This window comes from Polypterus senegalus, chromosome 15 (assembly GCF_016835505.1).
Source record: "Polypterus senegalus isolate Bchr_013 chromosome 15, ASM1683550v1, whole genome shotgun sequence".
Lineage (NCBI taxonomy): Eukaryota > Metazoa > Chordata > Cladistia > Polypteriformes > Polypteridae > Polypterus > Polypterus senegalus.
The window spans coordinates 136901105-136922960 of NC_053168.1; the positions used below are offsets into that span (position 1 = coordinate 136901105).

The window sequence follows — 21856 nt, forward strand, 5'->3', positions numbered from 1 at the left end:
GGCTCCGGCAGACCCCCGTGACCCTGTATTCGGATTCAGCGGGTTAGAAAATGGATGGATGTATGTACGTATATGGATTTATGTTTCCAATCGCAGAAAAAAAAAATCACTGCAGTGTCCCATCATCTTGTACTGGAATAAGCAGATTAGGAAAGTGAATGAATGGAAATGTACCTCGAACAAATGTATGAACAATGAAAAAAAAAAGGAATGAATAAATGAAAGCTGAATAACAGACACATTTATTCACATAAAAGGAATGTGACTTAAAAAGGAAATTTAATAAATGGATGAATGGATAACGTATGAAGAAAAATAAAAAAATGAATAGAAATGTCCAAGAGAATGAACGACTGAAAGAAAAGAGAAACTGAGGGAAAGAGTGAGAGTGGCGGTTTAACTAGCTGATTGGCCAGTCCGTCCATAATAATCCGTTCATTCACTAAACTCAATCAATGATAAACTGTGAGAGTAGAATCCCCGTTAATTAACTGAGAGATTTGTAGGCGCGCTACTTAAATGTCCTACAACTCCCAGAATCCCCGGTAATATTACACCATTGGGTAGCTTCAGAGTGCTGGGAATTGGGCGCACTCTTTAAAAAAAGGAGCCAAAAAGATGCTGAAGGGAATGCGATCATTTGGATATGAATTCGGTACTACTCACCACACACTCTACTGGATTACTGCAACGACAACCACCGTGGATTACAGTGTCTATCTGGATGTTTGGGCTTGTCCTGTGCCTGCTTCCCCGTGGGATTTCGTCTTGTTTGCGCCCTCCCAATCACGCCACAACTGGAATCTGGTAGGGCAAAACTTTACGTTTCATTAAGGGGGATGTTCACGGTCTGTAGTGGTCTGTACCTGCTTTACTAGACTGTGTTTGGACTTTGTCGTAGGTGTTAATTGCTTATCGCCCGATGTTTCGTTCGGTTTCGTTTGTGCGGTGTTGTCGCCGTCGGGGAATTTTGGAAGGCGTTTGCGTACGAGCTGTTTGTTTTCTAATTGGTGTTCCCTTCTTTATTTGCTTAATCTATACTTTATTATTGATTCTTTTCCCCTGTTTATCGGTGTAACTGTATGTGTGTGAATGTGTGCGTGCCGGGTCAAGGCAGGTTGTGTTCCTGGGTTCCCCGTAATAAAATAATTTAACAAAGCGCCATCTTTGAGGGCTGTGAATCTTAACGACCCCGCAATGGCTACAGATTAATTGATTGGTTGATTTTTAGTCTGATTCCTTCATTCGTTGGTTCATTCATCCATTCCTTGATCCACTTAATGATAAGCTGTAACTTGCCGTTTTAACTAATTACTTGTTTTTGTCATTTACTCATTGATTTATTCATTCACTCATCATATGCGTGAAAAACTGAAAGTAAGAGACTTTATAACGAACTGATTTATTGCTAATTTGGGATCTTGAGGTGGCCAGTCTCGTGGTAGATGCGGCAACGTGGTGTATCAGTGCATGCTCCCACCATTTATTTATGTATGTATGTATGTATGTATGTATGTATGTATGTCCTTCATGATAAGCCAAGAAAGTTAACATACTTTTTAACTAACTGACACAATGATTGGCCAGTTCATTCATTCCCTTCATAATCTGTGAACGTAAGAAACTGTTTAACTATACTGATAGATTATTCATTCATTTTTTTCATGAGAAGTTCTAAAACTAAGATACATTTTAACTAACTGAGAGGTGGACTCATTCATTCGTTCATCGCCTTCATGATGAGTTGTGAAGTAAGAATTTTTTCAATTAAATGATCAATTGATTGACCAACTCGTCCATTTTGTTCATTCTTTGATCATCTTTTATAATGGTCTGTGAACGTAAGATACCGTTTAACTCCGTGATACATTCATCTATTCAGGATCAGTTCTAAGATACATTTGAAGTAACGGATTGATCAGCCCATTTATTCATTGATCCCTTCACGATAAGCTATGAAAGTACTTTTTAAACCAGCAGATTGACCGGTTCATTCGGTATCCAAGACTGACATCTGTACCGTAGGTGTTAGTGACGTCAAGCACAAAGCTCTAACAAGTGGATTGGCAGTGCCAATGCCAGGCCGTGCTGTGCTCTGTGTAAGGCACTATATAAGGCAATAGAGGCAGACATTTGCACTGTAAATGCCGGTGAACTGAAACTCCCGCATGTAAAAAGTGGGTCAGTTTTCTTTCAGGACGCCAAGTGCCATCAGCAGGCCACGTCCTCGCGGAGGTGCCCGGCTGCCATTCGGGTCGCCCATTTCAGCATGAACGCAATCGAGATGGGGCTGCTCAAAAGGCGCCGCTTGGTGTGTGGCTCGCTTTACAGACTCGGGGGATCCCGAATACCGCGATTTAGGAGTTGTCCTGATCGTGGGAGTAATGACTGGAATGATCAGGGCTAGAAAGAGAGCGTCACGGAGAAAAAAATAAATGAGGTTGATGTGAAAGACAATGGCGTCCAGAAGGGCATTTTAATTGGGCATTCAGAAAACACAGCACTAGGGGTTCTGTACATGCAGCCTGTGTTCCTGGCAAATTGTATCCTACAGGGTTTTTTTTTTTCCCTTCACATTTCAGAATATCCATCGCTGCGCACACACACCTCTGCAAACCACAGGTGTCAATTAAACTGACGCTGGTATCTTTGTAAGTAAAACTGAAATACCTGAAGAGAAACCCACAGGGGCGCAGGGAGAACAGGAAGGTGCCACACAGACGGGTGTCCAGACAAAGTGTTCAACCTGGGACTGTGGAGAGTGAAGGCAACGACCATCCCCCAGATCAAGAAATGAAAACTGGAAAATGGATGTGGAAACCGAACTGATGAATGATATGTGAGGCAAAAAAAAAAAAAAATGGCCTGAGGCCATGTTGGAGAAACTGAATAAGAAACGCGGCGAGCGCCTGAGCACTGAGAGCTCGAATTGACAGGCCAGCGGTTGGCTTACTGATTGACTGGCCCCGCCCATCGTGGACGATATCTGCCACAGTGAGGCAGATATAATTAACTAAATAAATTACGTAATTGATTTAGGGTGACGCAGTGGGTATAGCTGCTGCCTTGCAGTTAGGAGACCTGGGGGTCGCTACCCGGGTGTTCCCTGCGTGGAGTTTGCATGTTCTCCCCATATCTGCTCCGGTAAATTGTCCTGTGTGTGTGTGTGTGTGTGTGTGTGTGTGTCCTGCGGTGGGCTGGCGCCCCATAGACATATATAGATAGACGCCGCATTCACTGTGTTGCCCAGTCGACACCATACGTCCTATTGCGAGTGGCAAAAGTGTCATTTAACCTAATACAGGCAGACGTGGAAACCGGGTTTTCTGATGAAAAAACAATAACGTTTAAAACAGTGTCGTTTAGATTCAACAGGTTTTGGCGAATCGTTTACATGCAATTATTTATATCCATTTATACACTAATAATGGCAATTATTAAATAATTCCTTCCATATAAGTAACATTTCTCGGACTGCCTTCCATCTCCGAAGCATTTCTAGACTTCGTCCTGTTCTTACGCAACACAGTAGTGAAGTATTGGCTAATGCCCGAGTCACCTCACCAGACTACTGTAATGCTATTCTATCTGGCATCCTACAAAAACGTATCCGTCGCTTACAACTTCTTCAAAATTCTGCTGCCAGGATAATAACCTGCTGTTCTAAACCCACTGAACATATCACACCGATTCTCTCTCAACTTCACTGGCTCCCTGTTCACTATACAGAATGCAATACACAATACCGCTCTTAACATTTAAAACTCTCCACAACCTCCCTGATCTCCTCCAGACTGACACTCATCTCGCTCACTCAGATCCTCATCTGCAGCTCGACTTTCTGTACCACACGTCAGACTCCGTACTCTGGGAGCTCGAGTGTCTCTCATTGTGCTCCTCAACTCGGGAATTCTCTTCCCTCTCGTATTCGTCAGCTCGATTCACTAACACATTTTAAAACTGCCCCCGAAACGTATCTTTTCAAACTGGCATACCAATTGTGAATTTTGCACTGTTACTGCCAATTATGTTTGTTTGTTTGCTAATTATTGCTTTTTGATTTCATTCTCTTGTTTTAATTTCACTAATGTTGTTTAATTTTATTGTAAGGTGACCTTGGGTGCTAAGATTATAAAACTGGATTTTCTAATGGCCAAATATAATCAAAACAAATGTTCAGCCTTACCTATGAAATGTAATCAAAGGCACCCACCCCCGGGATCTGGTTTGGTTCGTACAGCGATTTGTAAAATCCCAAGCAGCACATTATTAACTACTTCACTACACAGGAGTGCCACTCGCAATATGGCGGCGACGTTGACGTACGATGATGCTGGTCATGCGGCGTCTAGTAATTCTATGACTATGTGGCGCCCTGCCCGGGATTTGTCCCTTCCTTGCGCCCTGTGCTGGCTGGGATTGGCTCCAGCAGACCCCCGTGACCCTGTGTTAGGGTATAGCGGGTTGGAAAATGACTGACTGACAACTAATTTTATTTTTGATTAGTTAAATGATTGGATGGGCTGATTTATGTGTTCTGTATCAGTGGAGCTGATTCAATCAATCGATCAATAATATAAACTAACTAAATTTTATTGATTAATGGATCCTACCCTGCATGAGCAAGATATGCTTCAGTGGAACTGATTTTCATAAATTAATAAAAATATGGATTCAATCAATTGATTGTTTTGTATGTGTAATATTCAGGCTAATGCAATAATAAATAAATTAATTTATTGATTGACTTCATTAATTGGTTATATGATTTGTATGTTCTGCATCAGTGAAGCTGATAAGTAAATGAATAAATAAATGATTAATCGATGTAATTAACTGATTAATTGATTGGTCACAGCCTTCATGGGAAAGATCTGCATCACTGGATGTGATATACTAAATACATTTTAATTAATAAATAAATTGACTGATTTGAATGATGTGTATGTTCTGTGTCAGTAGAGCAGATATGATAAATAACTCCATATATTAATTGCTTGATGTGTGTGTTCTGTGTCTGAGCAGCTGATATAACTCATACTTCATTCATTGATTTATTAACTAATTTAAGTTGTTTCTTTATGTGAAGACGCGGCACAGCACCGGAAGCAGTTCCGCGTCCAGAACAAAAGGGCGCGAGTCAGGAGGCAGCGGGCAACATACAGAATTTGTTTGTTTTTGTGTATTGTGCATCTGGTATTGGAGAGGTGATTGTCGGAAATGTGCTTTGCATAAATCAATATTTATTTTCCCCTAAAAGTGTGCCGGGTATTACTGTGTTTTGAGTTTGAGGCTTGGCGGCGCCCCCTTGTGGTCACAACATGAAGTTTAGGCGGATCAGTGATGCTAGACTGACCCCATTGCGAGTGTCTTTCTCTTAGTGATTTGCCGGTTTGTTCCTGCCTTGCGCCCAATGCTTGCTGGGATTGGCTCCAGCATATCTGTGACCCTGCTCCGTTTTTTCATGAATATTTCTTACTGAATGTCAAAAATAAAAAAGACTAAGTATAAGGGAGGTTTCAAAGACAGTTAAGTATGTCCTATAAATAGTTCTGTTTGGACCACATCCTTATCCTGTCGGTCATTATTCAAACATGACTTGCAGAAGAAGACATCAATTTTTTATTTTGTTTTTCACGCTGCGTACAAGGAATACTTGGAGGGTAAAACCGCCTCCTTCGCTTTTTCGACAAGCTGCTGTTTACTTGTGCAGAATCTTAACCAGTCGCTCGAAGCCGTCCGTTCCTTTAAGGAGCAGCCACAGAGCTGATTCATTGATTTTTCGTACAGTCGGCCGCCTTCACACAGCAGGAGAATGTAATAATGATGTGGAGGGGCCCAGACACATGTACAGTGCGCTACCAGAACTGAAACGCGTCCCTCTGCTCGTGCATCCCCTGGCTGTGTCACCGGACAGCAGGTTACAGAGTGGCTCATGTTCCCTGACCGGTGGAGTACACTGAATCTCGTTTATTTTATTTCATCAACAAGCTTGTGGGCCTGTGGCATCAGTGAAGGCTCCGTTATTATTTTGATGTAACACGTGCAGACATCTGCAGGGATGAGTAACTGGAGGATGTCACTGCACAGATTCACACTTCAGGGTCTGCTATCGATATGAGGGGTCGGCGAGTCGGCTTTACTCCACTCGAGAGACCTAATGGTACAGCTCCCCTGACGTTTCTCCTCCTTGTAAGCCCTTTATGGTTGTAGTGAATCCTGTATGTCTGAGGCATCCCGAGATCGCCAATCGATTTGCATAACTAGACTTCAGCCATGAGGGGTGGAGGAAGTCTGTCCCTCATTATGGTCTGATCTGCCCAGTAGAGGGTCACCTGAACTCGACTCTACTACCACCCGCTGGCTCCAACTGGAGCAGACCCCAAAAGTGGGGAGCTGACCAAACACGTAGAAATACAGCAGAAACATGACAAAATACCCACAAGAGGAGGGATGACCGTAAACCCTTGGCTTGAACTAAACGGGCAGAGAGAAGATGTCTTCATTGAAGAGTAGATACAGTAAACCCTTCCATTCTGCAGATTCTGTTCCTACAGATTTGCTTCTCGCTTATTATAAAAGTGCTACTCATTTCGGGTCCGTGTATATCCTAACTACAGGGTCACGGGGGTCCGCTGGAGCCAATCCCAGCAAACAAAGGGCGCAAGGCAGGAAACAAACCCTGGGCAGGGTGCCAGCCCACCACTGGGCACACACACCAAGCACACACCAGGGGCAATTTAGGATCGCCAATAGGATCGCCAATGCACCTAACTGGCATGTTTTTGGACTGTGGGAGGAAACCCACGGCAGACACGGCGAGAACATGCAAACTCCACGCAGGGAGGACCTGGGAAGCAAACCCTTGTCTCCTAACTGCGAGGCAGCAGCGCTACCCACTGCAAGAAGCGAAAATGAAAGGAATTTTCAGATTTTGATTTTTGATTAAAGAATAAAGTGCGGGAAAATAAGGTATTTTTTTAATTCTATGGTAACAAATAGCAGTCATAAACTTAAAATGACACACACTTTAATAGATTTATTTGTGATTCAAATAACGAAAGTGTAATAGCTCAAAAACAACAAAACAGACGCATTTTCGTTGTCTGATGCCGGAAGCAGTATTCCTTCCGTGCAATGTTTGTTGACACGTGCGAACAGTCCTCACAACACATCGATCGACGGCCTTGAAGTTTGTCACCTTTATCACCAAATGTGTGTCGGAGTCGACGGCCCGAGATTTGCTCAGCGCAAAACCTTCTAACGTTTCTCGCAGAAATCCCTTTCGCTTCTGCGTGTTCATATGACCGACATTTAGATATCATTTTCGATGACAGGCCTTGTCTTGCCATCTCTAAAATGACGTCTGAGGACTGTTCCAACGTCATGATGGTGGTCCAGTCTGCACACCAGTGACCAGTGTTTGCTGCAAGTGGCGCATTACCTGACCAGCTTGTTGACCTACAAAAACTTCCGGTTCAGACAAAATAAATACAGGGTGTTCTCTCGTTCTCATTTCTTGCATTTTTCTTTTCTGATGTGCGAAAGAACAAAAGGAAAAAAGTAACTTTTGCGTTTTTCATTTTTCCCTTTTTAAGTTGAAAATCAAATCAGTGTCTCTTTTTTTTTAAATGATATGATATTTTCTGAAACGAAATTTCAAATATCAAAAAGTACACGGACCATTTTGGGACACCAATGGCCTACTCCCACCTATTCATGGCCCTGCAGAGCAGGAAAGAAAAATTCCTACAAAGTAGTGAAATGTGAAATTGACCAATGGCAGGTCCGTGATGCCCGGAGCCGCGCACACACTACACTGAATACATCAAAGTGTGTCTACTCTGGGGAAGCCATTGAACCCCATTCTTCATGGGGACCGCACCTTGCAATTGTTCCTTTATAAACAAAGAATTCCCAATAAGTGTGGGTCATAATCTCGCACTGCCCTTTGTACACACCGCTCGTCGCTAAATCGGATAAATAGCTTAGTGCAGTGCAACTGGAAGATGATCAGACTTGACTATAGAAGAAGAAAATCTCATAATGGGGATCATTACCGAGCCTCAAGGGGTGAATGTAGAGGGTCAATGAGTTCCCTGATCTCCTGCCTTGTGAACACCAGCAAATCAGACCTCTCACCGGAACCTCGCCCCATTTTTACCAATATGATAAATACTACAATATCCACGGTTTCCGCTTCTGAGAGAAATTTAGAGAATTGAGTGTAATACAAAAAATAAAAGAGCAAAAAGACTCCCAAAACAAATCCCAAAAATCTGAATCCTTCAAAAAAAAGCACAAGAAAAAAAATTCTGAAAATCCATCACAGAAAACACAATACTCGCTGAACACCACGATAAATGAATGATCTCCTGCTCCCGAGCCTTCTCCGTTCACTTGTGTAGTCGGAGAGAAGGTTCAGAAGCAGTGATGACAGGGTGGCCCCGCCCCTTTGAGCTCCACCCACAAAGAACATTTTATAGAGACAAGATGTAATTATACACTGTAGGTGATCTTTATAGCCGAGTGTGAAGCGGTCAGAAGGAAGGATCGGCACCTCCAGCTCTGAGGTTCTGGTTCTCCGCTGGAAAAGGATTAGAGTGCCCCTGTAGATAAGGGAGTGTTGTGGTTAAACCTTTTAATTGTAGTTTTGTGCACATCACTATTTCGTTGTTTGTTGCACGCCGCACTATTTTGGTTGCCGGGTTGTCTAGATGCCAGCTGGCTGCCAGGGGAGCGCTGTCACATGGCACAACGTGTAATATCCTCTGTTCACCATGTTAAATACTGGTACATCGCTCATCTCGTTACCCATGTTTGTATAAGCAAGGAAACAACCTTTGATTCGTCTTGTGGTTCTTCATTCTGTTTTTGTGGGGTGTCCTTTTGACTTTAAGGCCAGCTCAGGTTGGGAAGCATTGCACCGGTACAGCATGTTGCTGCTCCCACCACATGACGAAACAGCTCAAGATTCTGGTTGGCAACACCCCAGGCAGTCGCGTAGTCCTGTCCCACCCTCCGGAAATGACCCACTACCTGCCACAGCCTGGTGTTACGTGGGCGACCGTTAGATTGGATGGGAAGCGTCTGGAAACGGCTATCTTCAGGTCTGGGCTGTGCCCCTCAAGGACTCTCTGATTTGTCCTGAAGCCACTCCAGCCTCGTCCTGACTGTATGACTCGGGTCGTTGTTGTACTGAAAGGTGAACCATCGCTTCGGTCTGAGGGGGCATGCACGCTGGAGCAGGACCCCTCAGCATTTGTCTGCATTCATCCTTCACTCGTTTCTCATTGGTCCCCATGTCCCTGCTGCTGAGAAGGACCCCCACAGCGTGATGCTGCCACCACCATTACAACAACTGCCAAAGGCCACGCAAAAATCTGGAGGCATGTGGTCACAGACACCGATTATGCTGACACACAAAGTATAAACGGGCCACCCACAGATTTGGGGTGACGCGCACTGCATTGGCAGGGTTGGCACCATTAGAGGGGTGAAGTTGTGCTGCCACTTCTCATGGTTTTAGCCTGGTGCTTGTTTTAATTTTCTGCTGGTTGCACTTCGGGGGCTCCTGTTAAGTTGCACGTGTTTCAGGATGTGGAAGGAAATTGGGCAGAAGCCCCTCAAAGAAGAAAGAGGAGGACAGTGAAGACTTTGAGAGGTTAAGGAAGCAGAGCAGTCAAACCCGCACGTAAAGTAAATGTGCATATTCGGGCATTTAAGAGACTATCAAGTAAATACATCTGGTATACACTGCTAGGGTGGTGCAGAGGTTAGTGCTGCCAACGTGCAGATCTAATGCCAAAAAGCTAAATTTCCCTCTGGGGGACAAATAAAGATCCATCTATATCTCTGTATAGTGCCTTTCACATCTGTCATATGTATATAGTGCCTTTCACATCTATCAGTTTATCGTCTTGGGTTTGAACCCCGTACCCCATTAAACAAATCCGCCATTCCAAACTGGAAGCTCTTTGGACTTTTTAGCTTTCTATGCTGCCAGATTAGGTTCCACACAATACCCCACATGAAAACCCCCCAAAAAAAACCCCTGCATTAAGAAGCGCTGAGAATTTAAAATTCTAAAGTAATAACGGTTTTGGATAAATGACTTGGGTGACCAGCTGCGCTGCGGTTGCGTGTGGTAAACACATTTCACGCCTTGATTTCTGCTTAAGCACTTCAAAGTCACTGAATGTGCATTTTGCAGCATTTTAATGGATGTGTGCCTGTCATCATTTACTCATACACAGATGTCTAAGAGCCGAGAGCAACTTTATTCCATGTGCTCGATGATTTCAAGTCCTGAAAAAAAATAACCAGAAAAAAAAAAAAATTAAAATCTCATTCGTCAGAATAAGAGAACACACCAACCCCCACGCTGCCTCTGCATTTTCTGTCACACAAGGAAAACTAAACAGCAGTCTGTGCTTCGTATAGCGCCTTTCAACAGCTTCTGCCTCCCCAATGCTCTTTATTTTTTAATTTGGCAGTTTACAACATTTAATGCGCGATTGGTTTCATTTCTTTTGCTTTACCAACTGGAGCACAGGCAGGTGAAGTGACCTGCTCAGTGTGACGCAGTGTCAGTGGTGGGATGGGAACTCACAACCTCAGGGTTTGAAGTCTAAAACCTTTACCACCCTTCCTGCCTTCCTGTTCATAAGGACGTCATCACTGGAACAGGCCCCCCCACCCCCCCCATTTATAAAATCATCTTAAGCTTCCTATTCCCAGAAATAACATTTGTGCAAGTAACTTGACACAGTGGGTCCACCATTCCTTATTAGTTTCATTTTCTGGGAGAGAAGTTTTGGGCTCCACTCTCCAGCCTGACTCTGGGACACTGCTTGGACAATGAGGTGATCGGGCAGCATCAGCCTTTGAAGATGACAAACTGCAACTGGAGTAACGTAACATTATGAAACGGGCAGAGTCCAGTTCTGGTCTCGAGGCAGGAATCGCACGTGGCTGGGACGCCATTCAGCGGCAGAGCTTGATCAGGCAACTACAGGATCATAAATCAGTCAAAGACGCGTGTCCTTAGTATGTGGGATCGACGTCAGAGTCGCTTGAACATGGGGGGAACATCCAAAGTCCACACGGACCACGGCCTGGCATGGGATTTGAAACTGGGACCAACACTGCTATTGGGTGTCGTGATGTGTGGCCTCCTGTCTACCCGTTACTGTATATAGTGCCTTTCATATGCATTGATCTATCTGTTATATAGTGACTTAATTTGATTTATTTTTCTTATATAATGCCTTTTTATCTGTTATATAGTGCTTTTCATATCTGAGTACTTTCTTTCATATCTGTTTTATAGTCTATTAAATATATATCTATGTATTATATTATGCCTTTAACACTGGTCTATTTTTATATAATGTCTTTTTTGTTTTATCTCTCTACAATATCTGTATATAACTCATACAGTGTCTTTCATAATCAGCTATTATATAGTGTTTTACATATACTGTATACCTATTTTATGGTGCCTTAAATATCTATGTATATATTAATTATATGGTGCCCTTCATGTCTACGTATCTATTATATGGCTGCTTTAACAACACTGAGCCACCAACACTTCTATTGTATGCTATAATAATAATAATGCATGTTATTTATGTTATGGCTTTCCCATTCTCTTGCTTGGTCTTTGCAATTCTGCTTGTCTGTTTTATATAGCACCTTTCATATCTATTTGTCTATAGTGCCTTTTATGTCTGTTATATAGTGCCTTTTATGTGTATTGCTCTGTCGGGCTTATCAATGCCTTTCATATCTATTTTCAAAAGTCAAAGTCATTTATTAGTACTGTCATACTTAAATACTTATCTATGTATTGTATAGTGCCTTTTCAGGTTTTAACTATCTACAATACACACATATACATACAGTGTGACTATATGTAGATATATATAGATAGACATCTCTTGTATAGTGTCTTTCCTATCCATCTATTCTCTGTACTTTCCCCTACACATCTATTGCATGTTGCCTTAAGTCTCCATCCATCAATTATCCAACCCACTATATCCTAACTATAGGGTCACGGTGGTCTGCTGGAGCCAATCCCAGCCAACACAGGGCACAAGGCAGGAACCAAACCCAGGTAGGGCGCCACACCCACACCAAGCACAATTTAGGATCGCCAATGCACCTTAACCTGCATGGCTTTGGACTGTGGGAGGAAACCGGAGTACCCGGGGGAAACCGACACAGACACTGGGAGAACATGCAAACTCCACGCACGGAGGACCCGGGAAGCGAACCCGGGTCTCCTAACTGCGATTCAGCAGTGCTACCCACCGCGCCACCCTGTCACCCTGCCTTAAATCTCTCCCTATTCATTATAAAGTGCCCTTTTTGTCTATTTATCTGTTACGTTATCATCTGTCTATTTAGGACAATGTTGCTTCATTTTTGGATTATTCTTCTATAGTTTTGTTTCAGTCTCATTGTAGAGACTGCACTGGGTGACGACAAAATCAGAAAATTAGCCATAGTCAAAAAGTCAACAAAACTGAGAATGTGAAATCAAAATCCTACTAAAGGCAACCAAACGAGAGGGTCTGAAGCCAGAAAAGTGAGCAAACCTGACCCAAAAAACTCAAGTTTGAGTCGAATTCAAAGCGCATTGTCACCAGAAATACCTGGTCTGTTTGGACGGTAATATCTCCTTCTACTGGGCATGTTTGGAGATTTTTGGGACTGAAAGGACAAGTTCAGTTTTTTTTTTTTTTTTTAAATTCAAACTTACTTCTTCACAAACACTGTATATGTGCATTTGCTGTATGAAACTGCATTATAAAGTTAAGCGTTTTTGATAAATTAAACAAATATATATTTTGTCCTGCACAGGAGCTTTGCAATGGAGGCTACAGGGCATGGAAAATGAATGGAAAATTAAAAGCTTAAAAACTTAGCAAGTAAGAGGCAAAAGTTTCGATATACGAAAACATTCCCTCTGTTTCTTACACATGTTTTTGATGACAAAAGGGATCTGGAAATAGTCATTGTTATCGCATATTCCTGGTGCAATGTATTGCCTACCACTAGGGTGAAAGGCCATTGCAGAAGAAGACAATTGGTGAGCTCTCCTGCACGGCTGGTCTTCTTCTAAACTGTCTGAATCTCACAATATTGGTGTTTTTTGTTAAAAATGACATATAAACTATTTTACAATGTCTGTGTGTATTTGCAAGGCACGGATCAGTACTCAACAACAATCTTGGCTTGAGAAAAGGATGTGTTTGGTAAGTTTTTAAGCTTTTTCTCCATATACCATGTCCTCCAATGTAAAGCCCCAGTGCGGATCTATAAAAAACACTACACTTTAAAACACATTTACATGTGGTCAATGCTCGTCTGCCATGTTGGTGAAGAAATAACTTTGACTTGGAGGAAGGATGTCAAACTTATCCTATAATGTGCTTGGGAACCCTTGAGGACTTAACAGTCTGAGGTAGAAGAACAGAGTGTCTCATCTCAATAAGAACCACAACATTTATTTCTATAGCATGTTTTCTGGCCTTCAATCCACCAATGTAGGGACTGCATGGTGCCCTGATCAGATGGTGGTGGCACAGACGGGCACCACAGAAAACCAGAAGGAGAACAGCAGAGAAAGTAGGGGTTAGAATGGATTGGGGAGCCATGAAGAAAACAATAATTCAATGCATATGTAGAATATCAGAGTTACACTAAAATGAAGTGATGAGAAAGCCATGTTACAATAACGGGCTTTTAGTGTTTCTTCTTAAAGCGTTCGATACGAATCCCTGTATTGCAGAGGATGAGCAGCTGCCACAGCCTCCTCCCTATGGTATATTAAATAGATGAAGTGAAGAAAACGAGTCGGCTCTATGGTCAGGGTGAAAGGTGTCAGTCAAGTATCCAGTAATAATTGGTTTGACCGAGCCCCAGGGTCAGATTTCCCATAAGGCCAACCTAAGCAATGACCTAGGGCGCAGCAGTTGGGGGGGCGTATATACAGAAGAAATAGCAATGAAATATTAACAGATTTTTCAGTATTATTTTGAAAAGGCCATATAAAATGCTGTTTTTTAAACTAACATCCATATACATGAACTAAATTGAGCGGTACATTTACGTTGCCCATCTCTACAGCTTGCGCGGTTTTGCTCAGTCCCAGACACAAAGCATTTGCTATTTCTCTGTCACACACTCGGTGTAAACTACGTGTTAAAGGAAAATTCCAGACTTGCCGTTACAATAGTGATTCATTACGCTCGTATCGCTTGACTTCTACGTACATATCTACTGATAGGTACATAAACTATATCGTTACTACTTTTATATATTGTTTAGTATACTCAGGGATGAAAGCTGTAAGCAGAAAAAGTTGATAGGGGTGTTCGCCAAGTTATAAGGGGGGGGCCCTGAGATTTTTATTACAAAACATGAAACACACACTGCGGTGGGCTGACACCCCGCCTGGGGTTTGTTTCCTGCCTTGCACCCTGTGTTGGCTGGGATTGGCTCCAGCAGACCCCCGTGACCACCCTGTAGTTAGGATATAGTGGGTTGGGTGATAGATGGATGGATGGAAACATACACAACTTATGGCTTGTTTATGCAGCATCATTGAATGTGGTGTAATGCAAGTTTGACACAAAATGCAAAAGATTTCATTAAAATTCTGTAATGTCAGATGAGAATCGATGTAAATCTTTTGCATTTTATGCCAATTTTCTTTGCTGTTTTTCGTATCGAATACGCCATCTGGGTGAATAATTTGAACTAACCAAAGAAGTAATCGTCGTACCATGTATGGGTTATATAGGCTAATTTGGTTAATTATTTTTACATTTTTAAACTGGTTTTGAAGCAGTTCTTTTAAATTTATTTTTTAATAAAAATAATAATTTAGTAAAATAATGAATTATTATTTAAAATTTTGATTACTTCTTTCGTATCAGCTGATCATTTGTTCGGTGCACCATCTATAGTTCCAAATAATCCTGAATAATACAACAAGTATTTATAGTCTTAATTTATTTTTGCATAGCATTCAAATGGTTTATTCCATAATTTTTAATTCCCACAACTATCTATTGCATATGATAGTCAGTCAGTCAGTCATTATCCAACCCGCTATATCCTAACACAGGGTCATGGGGGGTCTGCTGGAGCCAATCCCAGCCCACACAAGGTGCAAGGCAGGAAACAAACCCCGGGCAGGGTGCCAGCAGGGCACACACACTAAAGATAATTTAGGATCGCCAATGCACCTCACCTGCACATCTTTGGACTGTGGGAGGAAACCCACGCAGACACGGGGAGAACATGCAAACTCCACGCAGGGAGGACCTGGGAAGCAAACCCGGGTCTCCTAATTGCGAGGCAGCAGTGCCACCATTGCGCCACCGTGTCGCCCGTGTATGATAGTGTAGTTTTGAACTAAAAATATAATGTGGATCAAAGGTTGTATTAAGTGCTTATATGTAAACTGAAAATTATAAATCGCATTGTTGAATTGCAGAATTGTCTGCTTTGGCTTAGGGCGTAGAAATGTGTAAATCCGGCCCTGCCGAGCCCTGTTTGGATGTCCTCCCGTTTCTTCTGACAGCCCACCCAACTCTTTATGACTTGTTAACTCCGGACACGTTACCCGACTGTAGGAGTCGCCTGGCAGGGGAAGCGAGACGCTGATCTTCTGTTGCCACCTGACAACAAGTCTGGAAGTCACAAAAGTAAAGGAGCGTGGCAGCGGCGGCGGTGCCCACATCTACTCGGAACCTCGGGTGGCCCAGCCAGTGACTGCACGTGTAGCCATTCTAGCAATAAAGGGAAAGCTGCATAATTGAATCATTTAATTTGATTATTCAATGAACTTTAACGGCTTCTTGTGCCTTTTTAAAAATGACTTGCATGTGAGAATTTAGTGCAAATAACTGAAGGTAATAAAAGAAATAACTCGGTGCCCTCTGTGATTTTAAATGGCTCTGTTTAAAATGGAATGATGAAATACAAATGCAAATTTCCTAAAGAATGGATCTGAGCACAAAGCAGTACAATGCACTTCAGCCTGAAAAGTGGTATTGCATACATTAAGTAATTTGCCACTTGGAGTCACAACAAATCAACGTCGAGGCTTTTCTGAAGGAAAAAAAAAAATAATAAAATAATAATATCCTAAGGGGAAGCTTTCAGGAGATGAATGCACCAACTTTGAATGGCCTTTTCTCATTCTAAAAAAAAAAAAAATACAATTTTAAAAGCAGGGGAATTAGGGAAAGAAACGGCAAAGAGGCGAACGGCAGGCAGGAGATCTGGTGGGATCTGGTGTGAGGTGTCGGAGCCGACAAGTTACGGGTGACACCCTGACGCTTTTGGTTTGTGCAGACTGATTGAAACCTTCAGTCGTGCCCTTGACTTGTTTAAATGAACTCCAATGTGGCTGATTTCTCTTTTACATTTGATTGTAAACTGCTAAAAACTCATTACTTTAACATGGCCTTCTCATAACTTCATTTTAATTTAATCCTGATATTCTGTATATTCAATTTATTATCATAACTCTCCATGGTGGCTCTAAAATCCATGCTAACCCCTACTCTCTCTTCTGTTTCTTTTCCCGGTTTTCTGTGGTGGCGACCTGTGCCAACACCACCTAATCAAAGCACTGTGATGTTCCTACATTGATAGATTAAAAGCCAGAAGTCTACATGACCATCATCATCAAGTCCTTCCATGAGTACCCTGAATACAAAGAGGACTGTTTCATTTATGTTAGGTAGAATGACCAGAGGGGACTGGGTGGTCCCGTGGCCTCAGAACCCCTACAGATTTTTTTTCTGTCCTTTCAGACCATACTCTTATTCTATGTTAATTAGTGTTGTCTTATTTTAATTCTTACATTGTCTTTTCTTCATCATGTAAAGCACTTTGAGCTACATTATTTGTATGAAAATATGCTATAGAAATAAATGTTGTTGTTGTAAGCACGGAGTGACATTTGGCATTGTGACTCAGTGGTTCGCTCACCAGCCTCACAGCTCCATACATAGGTGGCATCAGATCTGCGCCCGATGACTGGTTTTACGAAGCTGGCGTGTTCTCCCTGTGTCTCGCTCCATAAAGATGAGCGTGTCAGCCAAATTAGCAAATCGTATGAGCGAGTGTGCCCTGAGACCAACTGGCACCCTGTCCAGAGGGGGACTTCATAATGGAGAAAGAGAGTTCAGTGTTTGGAAAATGATATTCTTGCGCTTTCAAATGCTTTACGTGAGAATGCGCCTTGAGAAAGGTGATCTATAAAGTAAAGTTTGACTCTCTGATTGATATTTGTAGCTTTGTGCCGAATTGCACTTGACTGATGTGCTCCTTCTGAACGTCTGTTGTGTAAAATCTGTCAGATCTACTCCTGAAGTCATCCTAGCGTGTGCTTTGTAAAAAGTGCTATATATATATATATATATATATATATATATATATATATATATATATATAATATATATACACAATAAAGCAATTTGTCTTAAGGGTTAGAAATATGATCAAATTAAAATGAATCGCACTTTATTTTATACAGTGCCTTTCACAAAGCCCATATTAGGACTTCAAAGGAAGATCTGGCCGTTTTTACACAGCAGATGTATGCGGATACTGTAATGGTGCTCCGTGTGTATATCTCCTTAGTCATCAACACAAAACCGCTTTTGGCCTCGTTTTTGTCCTTGTTTTCCTGTATCTTGACATTTTTGTAGTGTTTCTATAAATAAAGAAACTTGGTTGTGTTGTCCTAAAAGCCAGAGGTGTGTGGTTTTCCTCTCCCTTGAAGAGCATTTTTGAGTATTTTGCCCCTTTTTTTTTTTTTTTAATTAAGCCTGTGTTGCATTTTGGGCCTGAGTAGGCCTGGATGCCTGTGTGTTTAGTTTGGGTCCTGGCTGCCTGGGCTGAGGTCTGTTCAGGGGTTTGACTCTGAAGTCCCAGTCTGGCTGGTGCTTTTTTTTTTTGGAAAAAAGATGTAGACAAATCAACACCATTACAGTATAATCTGACTTTACAAATCACTATTTTATATAGTGCCTTTCACAAAGAACATACTAGGAAGACTTCAGAAGTAAATCTGACAGATTTTACACAGCAGATATAACAGTATACTGTAATAGAGCTTCATTTGTATACCTCTGTATTCATTAAGATTAGCCACATTATTTTACTGTATACAGTGCCTGTCACAAAGCACATACTAGGGGGACTTTAGAATTAAATCTGATCGATTCGTGCTGTTGTGATAGGCTCCCTCCTTTGGGGACCCTAAACTGGACTAAGTGAGTTCAAAGATGGATGGATGGTTCCTGTGGAGCTTCAGTTCCTGCCTTTTGCCCAATGCTTGCAGGTAGGCTCTGGCTTCCCAATACTCCTGTAAAGAAATAAGCTTGTCAAAGCTTCTGAAAACCGATATTCATCCATCCATCCATTTTCCAACCCGCTGAATCCGAATACAGGGTCACGGGGGTCTGCTGGAGCCAATCCCAGCCAACACAGGGCACAAGGCAGGAACCAATCCTGGGCAGGGTACCAACCCACCGCAGGACACACACAAACACCAAGCACACACTAGCGCCCGGAGGAAACCCACGCAAACACGGGGAGAACATGCAAACTCCACGCAGGGAGGACCCGGGACCACTGCGCCACCGTGCCGTCCACTGATATTTATTAAACAGTAAAATTTATCAACACTACATAGCATCAAAAGCGATTCACTCTTCGGTGTTCCATTTGAAGAACTAAAGGCTGAAGAGTCACTTAAGGGGAAGCCTGTTTTTATCAAATTTCTAGTACAGTGAGTTCCGTCCGTGCGGTCTTATTGATCTTTTTATAATACTTCATTGTCTTACTTAAAACCACATGAATATGTGCGTCCAGCCGCCCACTTCTGACCCGTTTATCCGGCGGAGAGTCACACGGATCCGGTGTCAACTCGGGTACCTGACGTGGACTGGGCGCCAGCCTCACGCACGAGCACGCGCACTCACACGCGCACACTCTTGTTATGACGCGCTCGCCTCACATGCGCCTCTGCGGGAGTTGGGAAGACAAGCGGAGGGTCCGGAGGGGGGAAAAATGACCACCAACACTGGGAAATAGGATGGGCGGCGTGACTGTGGAGGACAAGTGGAGTTGGCAGGTTCGGAAAAAGCATCGCGTGAAAATATCGTGGCACTCTACGCGTGTTCTTGTTTCTTAGAGCTTTTGCTCTTTCTGTCTGTCAAATGATTTATTATTTTTAATTCTATGTGCATATTTGTCATATTGATTATTAAATGATCACTTTACAGCTCCTCACTTGTGGTGATCAACTTTTCAAACGTGTCCTGCCACAGTTGTTCAAAATAGCCCGCCAACCTGACGTTGCTAGATTATATTGATGTCTTTTGTAAGTCGCTTTGGGTAAAAGTGTCTACTAAGCAATTAAATGTAAATATGAGTTTTTAAATGCAGTACGAAGTTTTGTTGGTATGGTTTAAGAATGTGGTGCTTTATTTTTTTTATACTACCTGTAATTAAATATTTAGTGCCTATTAATTGGGACAAAGGCGCCAATTGGAAGCGGAGCGATTCCATAAAAGAATTTTAAAGAACCATCCATATGAAGAAGCCAGAAAAAAACGCTGTTTATTTATTTAGACCTGTAACATTTTCCATAAATATATGATAATATATTTATGAAATGCCACTGGGCTCCTGATTTTAAAAGTACTCTTGCTTCACAAAGGCTAAGTTCATGCAGGTTTTCTTGATCTGTCAGTATGCTGTTAGGCAGCCGGCTAGACCTTCATAAAGATCAGCAACCTAATGATGATATGAAATATAATAAATATAACACAGCCCGGCCTCAAACCTTAAACAAGAGATGAAACATCACATCCTGCAATAGTGCTTGGCTTGAGTATCTCCTTATTACATCTGTGGGGTCAAATGTGTCACAGTCCCCGTGGTTCGTGCTTTGTCAAAGGCACTATATTCATTACAGTGTGATGTTTGTAAGATTATACTGTAATGGTGCTTCATGTGAACGCCTCATTATTACATCTGTGTGTCAAATCTGTCGGCTCTCCTTGCCACACACGCCATTGTATTCTCTATGATGGGCTGTCGCCCCGTCCAGGGATTGTTCCTGCCTTGCCCGCGATGTCTACCGAGTCAAAAACCCCTAAATGGAAAAGCAGGTTTAGAAAATGGAGGGGTGGGAGGATGGACCCATCAAAGCCCAAAGAACCAATGTCGTATGCAGAAAACCCCTCGCCAGATTTAAATGGTTCTTTGTCAAGCAACGAATCCATCAGGAATCGCACGACCCAATAAAAAAATTTATTTGAAAGAGGCTATATACCTATAAATTGACCGGAACTTAATTTCCCATCAAGACTTACTCTAATTAAGTTAGGAAAATCAATCGAAAAGTGTCCATTTCCTGTGATGAGTGATTTTTGCTTTCCATTTTCTCCGCTCCGCCGATGCATTACCTTCACTTGCCGTGTCGCTTATGAATCAACGTCCCCTTAAGAAACGAACCATCGGGACCGCCTGCAAGCTTTAAAATGCTGCATCCTCGCTGACTCTGACAATAACAGCAGAGAACACCGAGAAGAACAGGAAAAGAAAAGAAAATCTAATAAAAGGGAGCTGATTTGAGGAAGAATATGTTTTTATTCCCAAGTAAGTTAATAAGGAATACAGTATAGAGAAAAAAACATTTGTTTTAGAATTATCGTTATTGCAATATAAATTCTGCTTTAACAGTGTCTTACGTGTTTTTAGCATGGGAAAGCCACTATGTTGTTGTTGTTTTTATTATCATTATGATAATATCATTATCATTATGATGTTATTTTTAACCATCCATTTTCCTAACCCCTTATCCAGGGCAGAGTTGCAGTTCCCCCTTCTTTTAATTATTGAACTGCCCGCCCATTCTCTAACCCTTCAATCAAATATCAATAATTTGAGAACCATTAGATTAATATTATATTATCCAACCCCCCGGGTCAGGGGGTCTACTGGAGCCAATTCCCAGCGCAGGGCTCAAGGCAGGAAACCAACCCCGGCCAGCACACAGTAGGGACAATTTAGGATCGCCAATGCACCTAACCTGCATGTCTTTGGACTGTGGGAGGAAACCCACAGACACGGGTCTCCTAACTGCGAGGCAGCAGCGCTACCCACTGCGCCACCGTGCCGCCCATATTATATCATCCATCCATCTTCAAAACGTGCTTCGCCAGGGCAAGGCAGCGGGAGCCCATCCTAGCAAGCATCGGGTGCAAGGCAGGAACAACACCTGGGCGGGATGCTAGCCAGTTTCACTTACCCGCCTGTCCTTTTTTTGGTTATTATTATCCATTGATCTATTTAACTTTCTAACTCCGCTTATCCAGAGTTCCAGGGAAAGTGGAGTTTTTCCGGGTAAGCACCAGATGCAAAAAATGAACAACACCGAGAGAGTCCATCACAAGACACAGAGACATCAAGGGCCAATTTAGCTTCGCCAATCCAAAGAATCACAACAAACATTACGATAAATATACACGTACGCAAGGCACTATATAGTCCCTTTCATGGGGCCAATTACACATCGCCTGAAAGTAAATCTTTGGGTATATTGAGAGAAAAACACAAAGACACAGGGAGAACCAGCAGTCTCCAGATGTGGAATTTGAACCCGGAGGCTGCCTTGACCCCTAAGCAGCCAAGGGGGTTTAGTCTGATTTTTATTTGGATTATCCATCCAACGACTATCTTAACCCGCTTATCCAGGGCAGTGTATCCCAGTGATCATTGGGTGTAAGGTAAGAGTAACTGCTGGACA

At 42.4% G+C, this 21856-nt stretch overlaps 1 protein-coding gene across 2 annotated transcripts in view; it reads left to right on the plus strand.

Moving 5' to 3' along the window:
* The first annotated feature begins 557 nt into the window (after positions 1–557).
* The window catches only part of kcng2 (potassium voltage-gated channel, subfamily G, member 2), a 155908-nt gene continuing 134609 nt past the window's right edge, over positions 558–21856 (plus strand). For both annotated transcript variants that reach the window (XM_039736733.1, XM_039736724.1), the window contains exon 1: positions 558–807. The gene's annotated coding sequence lies outside the window, so the exon portion shown is untranslated. The remainder of the gene's footprint in view (positions 808–21856) is intronic.